Source organism: Carcharodon carcharias, chromosome 27 (assembly GCF_017639515.1).
Source record: "Carcharodon carcharias isolate sCarCar2 chromosome 27, sCarCar2.pri, whole genome shotgun sequence".
NCBI lineage: Eukaryota > Metazoa > Chordata > Chondrichthyes > Lamniformes > Lamnidae > Carcharodon > Carcharodon carcharias.
Genome location: NC_054493.1, coordinates 12,229,089 through 12,244,202, shown reverse-complemented (window position 1 = coordinate 12,244,202; position 15,114 = coordinate 12,229,089).

Sequence of the window (15,114 nt, the reverse complement as noted above, 5' to 3'; positions counted from 1 at the left end):
TTGCCAATTGGTTTACGTGGACTGTACTTACTGTGAACATTAGAGTATTAGGTAGCTTTTGAAGCTTATGTTATCATTACAAATCTGACTATATCTGTAAATGTATAGTTGTGGTTGAAGGAGTATTGTAGTATAGTTCATCTTTTCTTGTGAAATAAATGTTTTATTCTTTTGTTCCACGTTCATTAGCTGACTTCAGTGACTCTGTTCAGTAGCCATTCTCCACGTATCTAAACAAACAAATAAAAGTTAGGATCTATCAAGCTGGGTTCCAGCCTGGGATCAGGCTTGTCCAGGGGTAACCTAAGCTGGGGATCATAATATTTTTTAAAATAACACACCATATCATATTGATAAAATTGTTTTTTCTGCTTCTTTCACTGCCTTCAATAAAATTTTATTTGGGCGATTCTTCCAAACCTCGAACATTTCAGTTCATATTAACAAGTTCATTCAAAAATCTTAAAGCAGTGCTCCAATAAAAACCTCAATGGCTCAGCATTTCTCTGAGCAAATTCTGCAGATCAAAAGACTCCCAGGTTCAACCTATGGACTCAGCTCAACTGTAGGATGTTAGCTGGGGTTCAGCGTCTCCAAGTACGAGTGAGCAGAGTTCGCAACCTTGATCATTATCCACTGTCAACTTCCAGCTCAGGCCTGTCCTGGACAAACTTTATTTTTCTCTCTCTTCCCAATAATCCCAGACTCCTGTAGGCAATGACTGGTGAGAGCTCCCTTTCAGAGCGTTGTGCACTTTGGCCTGAAGACCTCTCTCTCTCTCAGACCAGTATGTGTGTGTTTAGGGGTGGGGACAATTTTGCTGAGCTTTTGTATTCCAAGCTTGTTTTCTTGCTTATAAAACACTGGGCAGTCGGCCGTTCTTCTACTTGTGCCCTAATTGCTGTATTCTCTAAAGCTGCTTCGCTTTGCTGACCAGCAAGGAAAGTTGAACATGACTACATCATTGAAAATTAGCATCAACAACTGCATTGGCAGAAGACATAGATTGTTCAATTTGTCATTTTGTTTTAACAAACTTTACAAAATGTGGCAAACAGATGAACTTTAAAACTTCGCTGAAAATGAGTTTGGAGATTATGGCTGCTGCCACATGTTTGGAGAAATCAGTTCAAAGTTCTTATGCACATAATAGTGATTTGTATTTAGAAAGGGACTTTACTGTCATAAAACTTACCAAGCTGCTTCACAGGAACATTTGAAAACAAAGTTGGAAAGACCAGGGATGGGGAGCACTCCGGGGGTGGGGGTAGGGCAGTTGCTGGGGTGATTCCTGATGAGGGAAGGGGTCCCGTGTGGGAATCGATCACTCCCCATTTACTGCCTGAGACCCATGGCTCCCAAGAAGCTGTCAGGCTTCCCTCCCTGGTCCCTGATCTTCTCCCACCATCCTTAAAATGGCAGCCACATGGGAAGCGGCCTAAGGGCCTCAACTGGAGCGAGGGCTTGTAGGCCCACAAAATTTTCAGACAGGTTGGGGGCAGTTGGGTATGTGGCAGGCAATTTGACAGATCCCCCCGGCCTGAAAATCCACCGATGGAGGTCTGTAAAATTCTTCTCCTTTACCCAGAGAGAGGTGGGAATGTGGAAATCACTACTACAGGGAGTAGTTGAGGTAAATAACATTGATACATTTAAGGGGGAACTGGATGTACACATGAGGGAGAAAATAAAAGGTTTTGCTGATGGGGGGAGATGAAGTAGAATTGGAGGAAGCTCATGTGGATCATAAACACTGACACAGACCAACTGAGCTCCTGTCAGAATGAACACGGTCCAGTCCTGGCTGTAATTAACAGCAGCTAGAACATTAGAATCGTATCTCTGCAGTCACATGTGAACGTGCTGGTGTCTCAGCAAAGTGGATGACCGAGTGAATCCCTTCCCACACCCGGAGCAGGTGAACGGCTTCTCCCTAGTGTGACTGCTTTGATGTGCCAACAGGTGGGATGACTGAATGAATCTCTTCCCACACTCAGAGCAGGTGAATGGCCTCTCCCCGGTGTGAACTCGCTGGTGTGTCAGCAGGTAATTCCTTCTTTTAAAGCTCTTCTCACAGTCAGAACATTTAAAAGGTCTCTTATCAGTGTGAAGTCGCTGGTGCATCAGCAGGTTGTACGATCGAGTGAATCCCTTTCCACAGTCACAGCAGGTGAATGGCCTCTCCCCGGTGTGAATGCACTGGTGTGACAGGAGGCTGGATGACTCTGTGAATCTCTTCCCACACACAGAGCAGATGAATGGTATCTCTCCAGTGTGACTGCGTCGATGGTTTTCCAACTGGGATGGGAAATTGAATCCCTTCCCACAGTCTCCATATTTCCATGGTTTCTCCATGGTGCAGGCGTCCTTGTGTCTCACCAGGCTCAACAATCAGTCGAAATCTCGTCCACATGCGGAGCACATATATGGTTTATCCCCACTGTGAATGGTGTGTTTTTTTTTCCAGGCTGTGCAGCTGGTTAAAGCTCTTTCCACAGTCAGTGCACTGGGACATTCTCACTCAGTTTATATCTCTGTGCTTTTCCATTCACACTGATACTTAAAATATTTTGAAGCAGACAGAACAAACATTTCTCCTAGATTCACAAGCCGCTGATATTCAGGTCCCGATGAATCGAGCAACTATGTCAGATAACGACATGACATTTGGTTTGAGATTTCTGGCTGCAAATCCTCCCCCTCTAGTATCCTGTAAAAGGGGTTTACAAAATTCATCATGATCAGTACTGGATAGAAATTCAGATCAGACAATTCTAGTTTCTATGGAATATTCTTTCCTCTCTCATTCCCCCAAAACCCGTAATTATCCATCCCACACACTCTTCCTCCATTCTCAATCTGCTGTACCTGATTTACACACCTCCAATTCTCCTGATGGTGCCAATTCATGCTGATCAGGACACAGGACACAGAGACCTGAAAATCTTCACGCAGGTTGCTAGCACATGGGGGCTGGGGATTGGCTTCTTCTCGCGGGTGTAGAGGAGATTTACCAGAATGGTTCCAGGGATTGAGGGGTGATTTGATGGTGGTGTATACAAGATTACGAGAGGTTTAGATAGGGTGGACAAAGTGAAGGTGCTGGCCTAGTGGTTTTGCAGAGACCCAGGGTAATGCTCTGGGGACCAGAGCAGATGTGAAATTTGAATTCAATAAAAATCTGGAATTAAAGGTCTGATGATGACCACGAAACCATTTGCTGATTGTCAGAAAAACCCATCTGGTTCACCAATGTCCTTTAGGGAAGGAAATCTGCTGGACTGGCCTACATGTGACTCTAGACCCACAGCAATATGGCTGACTCTTAAATGCCCTCTGAACAAGGGCAGTTAGGGATGGGCAATAAATGCCGGCCGAGCCAGCGATGCCCACATCCCATAAACGAATGAAAAAAATGAAATGCTTTTGCCATTGTACAATTCCCATGGTGCAAGGAGCAGGGGGACAGATTTCAGGTTTTGGGAAGAGATGCAGCGGGAACGTGAGGGAGAACTTGTTTCAAGGGGCGCCTGATGCCCAGGCCCCACCCCTCCTTGTGTTCACCCACGGTTTCCAATTCCCCCCGCCCTATTCACCCACGGTTTCCAGTATTCCACCCCTCTCCCCTCCCAACCCTGACCACCCCGCTTCACCCTCGGTTTCCAGGCCCCCAGCTTGGGTCCAGCCGCAGTGTGAGCACGAGCTGCTCCTGCACCTGCGCATTGGGCTCCTCTGGTCATTGATAGGGAACTTTCTGCAGCGCGGGGTGTTCTGGGTAATTAATCCGCCATTAACAGAGTGAATTTCAGACTGAGCATTTATGTCCCGGCATCCCATTCGAGATCGGGGGTGGTGGGTGTCGGGGGCGGGTAGAGACTCAACTCACAATATAAGAGACTCAATGTGTAAATTTTACAGCCGATACCCAGTGAACAAAGAACCCAGAAGGTTGCTGGGATCGCGCATGTGCAGTGAGCCCGAGAAACAACGCGAGAGAAGAGGCCGTCAGGAGTCTGAAAACAGCGCGAGAAAACAAATATAACATCATAGCAAAGGAGAAATTTGATTGGTCGGAGAAGAAGTGCTGGAAAGTGGGGGCTGTACCGTTGGGACCAGTTGTGCAAGCTGCACAACTGGGGAAGTAGAGAGGGCTTTAAACTAAACGGGTGGGGGAGGGGGGGGAAAGGTGTGGTGAGGGATCAATCGTGGGTAGATGTAGTATATCAACAGATAGAGTCAAGTCAGAAGAGCAAAATAATAAAAAACAAAAATACCTGGAAAAACTCAGCAGGTCTGACAGCATCTGTGGAGAGGGATACAGTTAACGTTTTGAGTCCATATGACCCTTCATCAGAACTAAGACATATAGAAATGGGATGAACTATAAGCTAGTAGAAGGGGGTGGGACAGGAGAGCTTGATAGGGGGGGGGCATAGATTTCTAGATTTCCAGCATCCGCAGTATTTTGCTTTTATCTTGGAGCCAAATAGTAATATGGGAAATGAGGGTTAGAGATAGGCAGGAAGGGACAGAGAGAAAAAGAACCTAAGAATACATCAACAGTCAAGACTAGATGTTACATAGATAACAAAAAGACAAAGCTAAAGGCTCTGTATCTGAATGCACATAGCATTCATAACAAAATAAATGAATTGATAGCTCACATGGAAGTAAATAAATATGATAGCCATTATGGATGCCAAGGATTGGGTCCTGAATGTCAGGGGTATATGATATTCAAGAAGAACAGGAAGCTAAAGGTGGAGGGGTAGCATTGTTAATCAAGGATGGTGTTAGTGCAATACTTAGAGATTATATTAGTTCAGGAGATCCGGAGGTAGAATCGGCTTGGGTGCAGATGAGGAGTCAAGATGAGGGGCAAGTTGTCATTAGTCAGAGTGGTCTACAGGCCCCCTAACTGCAACCACAATGTAGGACAAAATATACAAGAAGCAATATTGGTACTTGTGATAAAGGGATGGCAATAATCATGAGTGATTTTAATCTACATATAAACTGGAATAATCAGATTGGCAGTAGTACCCTGGATGAGGAGTTCATAGAATGTTTTCGAGAGTTCCTTAGAGCAGCACATTCTGGAACCAACTAGAGAGCAGGTTATATCAGACTTGGTGTTGTGTAGTGGGACAGGATTAATTAATGACCTCAGAGAAAAGGCACCCCTAGGTAGCAGTGACCACAATATGATCGAGTTTTACATCCAGTTATTAAGGGAGAAGAGCAGGTTTAAGACCAGTATTTTAAACTTAAATGAGGGCAACTATGTGGGCATGAAAGCTGAGCTAATTGAAGCCAACTGGGATCGAGCCTCGAGGGATGGATCAATAGAGAAGCAGTGGCAGACATATAAGGGGATATTTCTGGCTACTCAGAGTAAGTATATTTCTACTATAAAGTATATTCCTACTATAATGAAAAATTCTCAGGAGAGGGCCACCATCCTTGGTTAACTAAAGAAGTAAAGGAAAGCATCAAACTTAAGGAAAACGCATATAACTGCGAAAAGACGAGTGGCAGGTCAGATGATTGGTCAGAATATAAAGAATGGCAGAGAATGATTAAAAGGTGAAGCAGGAGAAAGAAGTTCGTGTATGAGAGGAAGCTAGCTAGAAATGTAAAAACGGTATCAAGAATTTCTACAGGCATTTAAAAAGGAAAGTAGTAAGTAAAGTGAGTTTTGATTTTCTAGAGAGTGACAGTGGGGAATTAATAGTAGATAATAAGGAAATTGTTGATGGAATGAACAAATATTTTGTCTTCCCTATAGAGGATACAAAAAACTCTTCAGTAATAGCTGTAAATCAGGAGGTGGAGGGGAGAGGGGAACTGAGTGCAACTACAATCACTCGAGAAGGGACATTGAACAAACTGATGGAACTGCAGGGCTAACAAGTCTCTGGGTGCTGATGGACTTCATCCTACGGTCTTAGAAGAAGTGGCTAATGAGGCAGTCATGAGGCAGGTGGCTGATTTTCCATTCAAGTCCTGATGAATCGAGTGTTCTGTCAGTTCATGCTGTGATGTTTGGTTTGAGCCTCTTGTCTGTAAATCCACCTATTCTAATACTCTGGAAAATGAGTTTACAAAACTAATTGCTGTAAATACAGGACAGAAATTCTGAACAGACAATTCTAGTTTCTATGCAACATGTTTTCCTCTTTTGTTCCTGCAAAGTAGTAAATTCTCTTCCCACACACTCGCCCTCCTCCCCAGGCTGGAATCCAAATCCCAGAGTGACCAACCATCCATTACTTTACAAAATTTTCCAATATTTGAGAGTTAACTGTCCTGGGCTTCCTGGTGCTGGAACACTGTTTGTCCTGTAAGTTGGACCTTTCTGGTTGTGCAGAACCCTGTCCCCTACTGTTTCTGTGTTCCAACCGCTCTGGCAGCCAATCTCCCCCAAACCTCCACCCCACCCCCACCTCCACAGCTCTGGCAGCACCCAACCCAACACCCCCTCACCCGCTCGTATGGACTCCGAAGACAGACTGTCTGTTAATTTTCTCCATGAGAGTTCATCACCTTGCCAAACCCATCACACTATCTTCACCATTCCTTTCCTCAACTCCCAGTTTTCTCCTTGCCTCCACATTGACAGCTTTTGAATGAGGGTGAAAGCATCTTTAGCAGATCTGGATATCACAACAAAAGACAGGATTGGAACAGCACTAATAGGTGAATGAACCCTAGGAATGACCGGGGAACAATTAACAAGTGTTTCAGTTCTGACTCAAAATGCTATTATGTGATGAACTGCCCAAAATGGAAAACCAAGGTCTTCAAAGTGCCATATGACACTGAGAATTCTGAGGCTGAAAATGATGATAATGATCACTCTGAAGGATTTGTGCTCATCATAAGGAGCTTTGGGTCCAGTGATGAGTATGTTAGTCACAGACTCATTCAACTGTGCTGTGTTAGATAGTGGCTGCACCTCGACAGTATGTGGATCAGATTGGTGAAGATGTTACCCAGATTCACCTCATAGTGAGGATTGATGCAAGATTAAGGAGTATGAAAGTTCTCATAGTTTCAGTTTGGTGATGTCAACACATTATTACTAAAGAGTGGTGATTCCATACAAAATAGCTGGAGTCAGCCACTTTATCAGGACTGGTGTAATCTCTGGTGAGATATCCTTACTGTTGAGTAAACCTTCCATGAAAAAGGCATAAATGCAACTGCACATGGAGAAAGATAAGGCAATTATTTTTGGAAAGTCAGTGGACCTGCATTCTACTCAATCAGGACATTATCATATCCCCTTAACAATACCTGATGTTTCTAATCAGAGTGTTTGAGAAGGATTAATGGCATCAGGTGATAAGAACCAGAGAAAAGAAAGCAAATTGTCTCAAAGCAATACAGACAATTTGCTCCCACTTCTTGTCAAAGGTTAAAAATCCTGCTAAAAGATGCAGGGGTGGTTGATGAAGACTATACGAGGCTCACGGAAGAGGTCAGTGCAAAATGTGAAATGTGTAAAAAGTATAGGAATATGCCATCACATCCTATCCTTGATACATGACTTTCACAAGGTAGTTGCCAATGGATTTAAAGGTATGGGACAAAAACAGAAATATTTTCATTCTACACCTTATAGATATGGTTACTTGATTTAGTCTCTCTCGAACAATACATGGCAAGGACAAAAGGGTGATTACAGACCAAATCATGGGAAATGGATAGGGACTGGACCCGGGGCACCAATTAAGTTTCTGACTGATAATGGAGGGGAACTTGCTAATGAGTTTAGAGACGTGCGTGAAAACATGAACATTATGTTCATGAGCACCTCAGTTGAAAGTCCTTTATCAATGGACTCTGTGGAAGGAATCACACGGTGATCAATGAAATGCTGCATAAAACCTTAGCTGATCAGCCAAACATGCAAGTTGACAACTGCACTGGCATGGACGATTCATGTAAAGAATTCACTTCAGATGTTTGGAGGGTACAGTCCCTATCAACTGGTCTATGGGAGAAATCCCAAATTACCCTCTGTGCTGGGCAATAGCCCTCCTGCTTTGGAACAGACTACAATTAGTTCCATTGTTAGTCATCAATTATCATTTTGTTTCACGAAAAGAAGTGCTCGAAATAAGAAATTATTGGGGATCCTGGAAGAGGGGTGTCTTATAATGTAATGCTTTGTACAAAATAAGGAAAGCCATATTTTTTTCTTTTTCAATTTGTTTTGAAATATTTTTTGTGAGCATTGTTATGATCCCAGTCGAGACCTTTAATGTTTGAAGAGAATTTCGAACATCTAGTGATTAACTGGAAGAATTACACCACAAGATTCCATGTTTTTAAACAAAAACAAACTTTACTGTATATATTGTTAGGGGGGAATATAGGGGTACATTAAGAACTTATTGAAAGGGAATGGACTACTTAAAATATCCTAGCAGCCAGTGCCTGCAAGTACGGTTAAAGGCTAGGCTGGACAGAGAGGAATCTGAACCTTGCACACGATCAGAGCCTGTGACCATCAGCAAGGCCAGGCTGAACAGAGAGGAAAGCAAATATGATAGATTGGGTGTCTTAGGAGTGAGACCAGAGCCTTAGGTTGAAAAACAACCAAGATTGGGTCAATTTATAGCAGATTGGGAAAGAACAAGCCTGGTTGAAATGGGAGGGAAGGTCTTCACCGGGGGTGAAAGTAGGGACAGATGATGCCTGTACCTTGGTACCTTTGTTACTAGAGAGATGTCTGTTTAATGTAAACCTATATGTTGATGAGATTGGAATCTGGAAACTGTTCTTGTGCATGATCAATAATGTATAAATATGGTGAACACTTGTAGTTTAGCAGAGTACTGTCTCAAGATGTATTAAAATGGTGCTTTCCTTGCAATAGCTCGAATAAACGATCGAAACCTGTACCTGAGACTCCTGTGGTCCGTTTATCAAAGTGACCACAACAATATAAAACAAAAGAAAATTAAAATTACTATGAATTTAATGCTATAGTTTATAAAGACTTATGCTGTAAGCCCAGTTCTACTTTTTAACTCCCCCTCGACTCCCAAACAGTTCTCTTCTGCTTAATGATATCTTGAAGGTTCATTCACTTTTGTTGCTGGAACCATCCCAAAAGTATGTCAAAGCTCTCCAGAATTCTCCTTAATTCTCCTCAGTATTCCAACTATTCTCCAACCTCCAAGGTTTTGCGGGTGTCCTTCCATTGGCTTTTGGCTCAGCAACCTTCCAATTTTATTTAAGACTCAAAACCGTGGACTCCTCAGTCCAAGCGTGGGCTTCACTGCCTTCTTGTTGAGGGATTTAAACATGAGGAACACCCTTAGTTCCTAATGGCCTTCTAGGCTTCTAGCCCCACAACTAGTTCACAGCTCCTGGGTCCACACTTCCTGCTGACTGACCAAGCTGCCTGCAAACTGCCTTCTGTGAACAATAAAAAGTCACAATGGGTCACTCATTGTTCAAGTTTTCTTAGAATCAATCCTGACCTTATTGAATTGACAAATGTTACCTTTTGACTGTAATTAATGCAGGCTTGTTTCACGTGCATTTACATCAGAGTTGTGGTTACCAATTTCTCAACCAAGTGTTTCCATCTGTTGACATTTAAAAGAATTCCAATCCCCAAACTGAAAGTTATTTTCTAACACATATGAATTATGAAACGAGGTTTTCGCACAGCCAGCATGAGCACGATGGGCTGAATGTCCTCCTTCTGTGCTCTATGAGCTTCACATGCATTTGTTGGAAGGGATCATCTTCGTTTGTAGGTGACAAATTAAAGAAAGCAGTGTCTCCTCTTCTCTGTATGTTCAGTTTAACACAGAAATCTCCCCTTAATATTCTTTGAAGTGGCAGATGGAGTTTAATAGAGAAGTGTTAGGTGATGCATTTTGGCAGAGGATTAGGGAGAGGCAATGTTGACTTAATGGCACAGTTCTAAAGAGTGAGCAGGGACAGAGGGACCTGGGGGGTTCATGTGTAGAGATCATTGAAGGTGGCAGGACAGAGTGAGAGGAATTAGCAAAGTAAATGGGATTTTGGGCTTCAGGAATAGATGTATTGAGAACAAAAGCACGGAAGTTATGCTGAACCTTTATAAAGTTCTGGTTAGGCCACAACTAGAGTATTGAGTCCAGTGCTGGTCACCACACTTTAGGAAGGATGTGAGGATCCCTGAGGGGGCATAGAGGAGATTTACCAGAATGATTCCAGGGATGATGAATTTTAACAACAAGGTTAGGTTCACAGAACCACAGAATCAGAGTGCAGAAGAGGCCCTTCGGCCCATCGAGTCTGCACCATCATGTGAGAAACACCTGACCTACCTAAACCCATTTACAAGCACTTGGCCCATAGCCTTGAATGTTATGACGTGCCAAGTGCTCATCCAGGTACTTTTTAAAGGATGTGAGGCAACCCGCATCCACCACCCTCCCAGGCAGCGCATTCCAGACCGTCACCACCCTCTGGGTAAAAAGTTTTTTCTCACATCCCCTCTAAACCTCCCGCCCCTCACCTTGAATTTATGTCCCCTTGTGGCTGACCCTTCAACTAAGTGGAACAGCTGCTCCCTATCCACCATGTCCATGCCTCTCATAATCTTGTACACCTCGATCAGGTCGCCCCTCAGTCTTCTCTGCTCCAACAAAAACAACCCAAGTCTATCCAACCTCTCTTCATACCTTAACTGTTTCATCCCAGGCAACATCCTGGTGAATCTCTTCTGCACCCCCTCCAGCACAATCACATCCTTCCTCTAATGTGGTGGCAAGAACTGCACACAGTGCTCCAGCTGTGGCCTCACCAAGGTTCTATACAACTCCAACATGACTTCCCTACCTTTGTAATCTATGCCTCGATTGATAAAGGCAAATGTCCCAAATGCCTTTTTCATCACACCACTAACATGCCCCTCCACCTTCAGAGATCTACGGACACACACGCCAAAGTCCCTTTGTTTCTCAGAACTTCCTAGAGTCATGCCATTCGTTGAATACTTCCTTGTCAAATTACTCCTTCCAAAGTGTATCACCTCACACTTTTCAGGGTTAAATTCCATCTGCCACTTATCTGTCCATTTGACCATCCCGTCTATATCTTCCTGTAGCCCAAGACACTCAACCTCACTGTGAACCACCCGGCCAATCTTTGTGTCATCCGCAAACTTACTAATGCTACCCCTCACATAGTCATCTATAACAAAAACAAAAATACCTGGAAAAGCTCAGCAGGTCTGGCAGCATCTGCGGAGAGGAGCACAGTTAAAGTTTCTAGTCCGAATGACCCTTCAACAGAACTAAGTAAAAATAGAAGAGAGGTGAAATATAAGCTGGTTTAAGGGGAGGGTGGGACAAGTAGAGCTGGATAGAGGGTCAGTGATAGGTGGAGATAACCAAAAGATGTCACAGACAAAAGGACATTCCTCCATCCCCACCCCCTTTCCGATTCTTCCCCCCCCCTTTTTTCCCAGTAATTTATATAGATTTTTCTTTTCCCGTCTATTTCCATTATTTTAAATGTATTTCCATCCATTGTTTTATCTCTACCTTCTAGCCTTTTTCGAGGTGTTGAAGGTGGTGATATTATCTAAAGGATGTGCTAATTAAGAGTAGAAAGCAGGACAAGCAAGGTACAGATAGCCCTAGTGGGGGTGGGGTGGGGTGAAGGAATCGAAAAAGGCGAAAAGGTAGAGATAAAACAATGGATGGAAATACATTTAAAAATAATGGAAATAGGTGGGAAAAGAAAAATCTATATAAATTATTGGGGAAAAAAAGGGAGGGGAAATCGGAAAGGGGGTGGGGATGGAGGAAAAAGTTCATCTATGTTGTTTACATGAATGATGAATAATAGGGGACCCAGCACAGATCCCTGTGTTGTGCTCCTGGACACTGGATTCCAGTCACTAAGGCATCCTTCTGTCATCAAACTCTGTCTTCTACAACTAAGCCAATTTTGAATCCACCTTATCAAATTCTCCTGTATCCCATGTGCATTTGCCTTCTTTATAAGTCACCCATGTGGGATCTTGTCAAATGCTTTAATAAAATCCATATAAACTACATCAACTGCACTACCCTCATCTACACACCTGGTCACCTCCTCAAAAAATGCAATCAAATGTGTTAGGCATGACCTCCCTCTGACAAAGCCATGCTGACTATCCCTGATCAAACCATGCCTCTCTAAGTGGAGATAGATTCTCTCCTTCAGAATATTCTCCAATAGTTTCCCTACCACTGATGTGAGACTCACTGGACTGTAGTTCCCTGGCTTATCTCTACAACACTTCTTAAATAGTATAACCACATTAGCTGTTCTCCAGTCCTCTGGCACCTCCCCCATAGCCAGAGAGGAATTAAAAATTTGGGTCAGAACCCCTCGATCTCCTCCCTTGCCTCCCTCAGCAGTCTGGGGCACAAATCATCCGGATCTGGAGATTTGTCCATTTTTAAGCCTGCCAACACCTCCAATACCTTGTCACTCCCTATATCAATTTGTTCAAGAACGGCGCAGTCCCTCTCCCCGAATTCCATACCTTCATCCTCATTCTTGTGGGTGAAGACGGATGTGAAGTATCCGTTCTACATTCTATCGATGTCCTCTGGCTCCAACCATAGACTGCTCCCTTGGTCCCGAATGGGCCCTACTCTTTCCCTGGTTATCCTCTTCCCATTGATATACTTATAGAATATCTTGGGATTTTCCCTACTTTTACCAGTCAATGGAACAGAGACAAATTTATTTATTTTAGATCTACCTGTAATGGTGGGCAAAACACTATTTACTACCCAGGATGAAATAAATGTCCTTTATCAGCTTTTGTGGATCATTGCAGTGGAAATGTGCACTCCCAGGCTCAAAGACCATCAGCAAAGTTGAATGACCGGCCAGTACAGCAGAAAGAAACCCTCCAACCTTCCCACTTCACCAACTATCAGAATGAATATGGTTCAGTCCTGGGTGTGATTAACAGCAGCAATAACAGCAGAATCCAACCCCTGTAATCACTTGTGAACTCGCTGGTGTGTCAGCAGGTGGGTTGACTGAGTGAATCCCTTCCTACACACGGAGCAGGTGAATGGCCTCTCTCCAGTATGAACTCGCTTGTGTGTTACTAAGGTGGATGACTGAATGAATCCCTTCCCACACACTGAGCAGATGAATGGCTTGTCCCCAGTGTGGATTCGCTGGTGTCTGCTCAGGCTGGATGACGTTCTAAACCGCTTTGTGCAGCGAGAGCAGTTGAACGGTCTCTCCTCAGTGTGAGTGCGCTGGTGGGCCATTAAAGCCACCCCCACAGTCAGAGCATTTGAAAGGTCTCTCATTGGTGTGACTGCCATGGTGTCTCAGCAGGCTGGATGACTGACTGAATCCCTTCCCACAGATGGAGCAGGTGAACAGCTTCTCCCTGGTGTGAAATCGCCAGTGCTTCTGCAGGCTGGATGTATGACGGAAGCCCTTACCACACACACAGCACGTGAACGGCTTCTCTCCAGTGTGAACACGATTATGTGTCTGCAGGCTGGATAACTGAGTAAAGTCCATCCCACACACAGAGCAGGTGAATGGACACTCCCCAGTGTGAACTCACTGGTGTTGCAGCAGGCCAGATAATTGAGTGTAACCCTTCCCACACTCAGGGCAGGTGAAAGGCCGGTCCCCAGTGTGAACACATCGGTGCGTCTCCAGTGCAGATGGGGAATGGAATCCCTTCCCACAGTCCCCACATTTCCACGGTTTCTCCATCGCGCACGTATCCTTTTGTCTCCCCTGTTTTGATGCTTCGTCCAAATACAGAACGATTGCTTGGTCTCTCACCACTATGAATGTTATCCCAGGTTGTGTAAAGCTGTTTTTACAGTGAGTGAACTGGAAACTCTCACGTAGGGGCGTGTGTGTGTATGTGCGTGCATGCGTGTCTCAATGCTTTTCCAGTCACAGTGATGTTGAAGACCTTTTGAAGCAGATGGAATAGACAAACATTTTTCCTTCCAGAATCAATGGTCAATAAAATTCAAGTCCCGATGAATCGAGTGGCTCCGTCAGGTCTTGATGTGATGTTTGGTTTGAGATTTCTATCTGTAGATCCTCCCCTTCTAACATCCTGCAAAAGGAGTTACAAAAGTCAACACTGAACAGACAATTCTAGCTTCTATGGATCATTCTTTCATCTCTTGTTCCCCTGAAGCTGTAACTCTCCACCCCGCACACACTCCCTCCATTCTCTTTCTGTTATACCAAATATAAACCCTCCCAATTCACCGTTTTCTGCCCTGGGCACAAAGAAAAGAAAATCTTCATGCAGGCTGTTTGCCATTAATATATTTAATATATTGATATTACTGGACTCAAAATTTGTGCAAAATACATTAAGACATTAATTGATGGGTGAATATGAGGACTAAACCTTATTTAAGCAGCGAGTGGAACTTGCTGCCTACATGGCTGGTGGATGCCAAGGTGAACGGTTTCAAAACAAAATTGGATGGGCACTTGAAGACCATAAGACATAGGAGCAGAAATTAGGCCATTCGGCCCATCGAGTCTGCTCCGCCATTCAATCATGGCTGATAATTTTCTCAACCCCATTCTCCCGCCTTCTCCCCATAACCTTTGATCCCCTCACCAATCAAGAACCTATCTATATCGGTCTTAAATACACTCAATGACCTGGCCTTCACAGCCTTCTGCGGTAATGAATTCCATAGACTTGAAGGAAGTAAATTTGCAGAGGATTGGAGATATAGAGAGGTAATAGGGCTGACAGGATCACTCTACAGTGAGTTGGCATGGACTCAAGTGGCTGACTGAATACTTTCTGTGCCATAATGACTCTATGATTGGAAATATATAGCGTAGCTACAGTACTATACACCAAGACAAAAAATAATAAATGTACTTTATTATAGAAGCATAAATAATATATCTAATATGTATAATATAACAATGCTAGACATATTGTTACGATCCTCATGGAGACAGATCACTTTAAAATAAACAAATTCTCAAACAATTCTCCGAGGGCAAAATTTCATTTTATAAAAACTTTTACTGTAACAACCAATCTAAAATCAACAGAAACAAACCAAGAATCAGCAA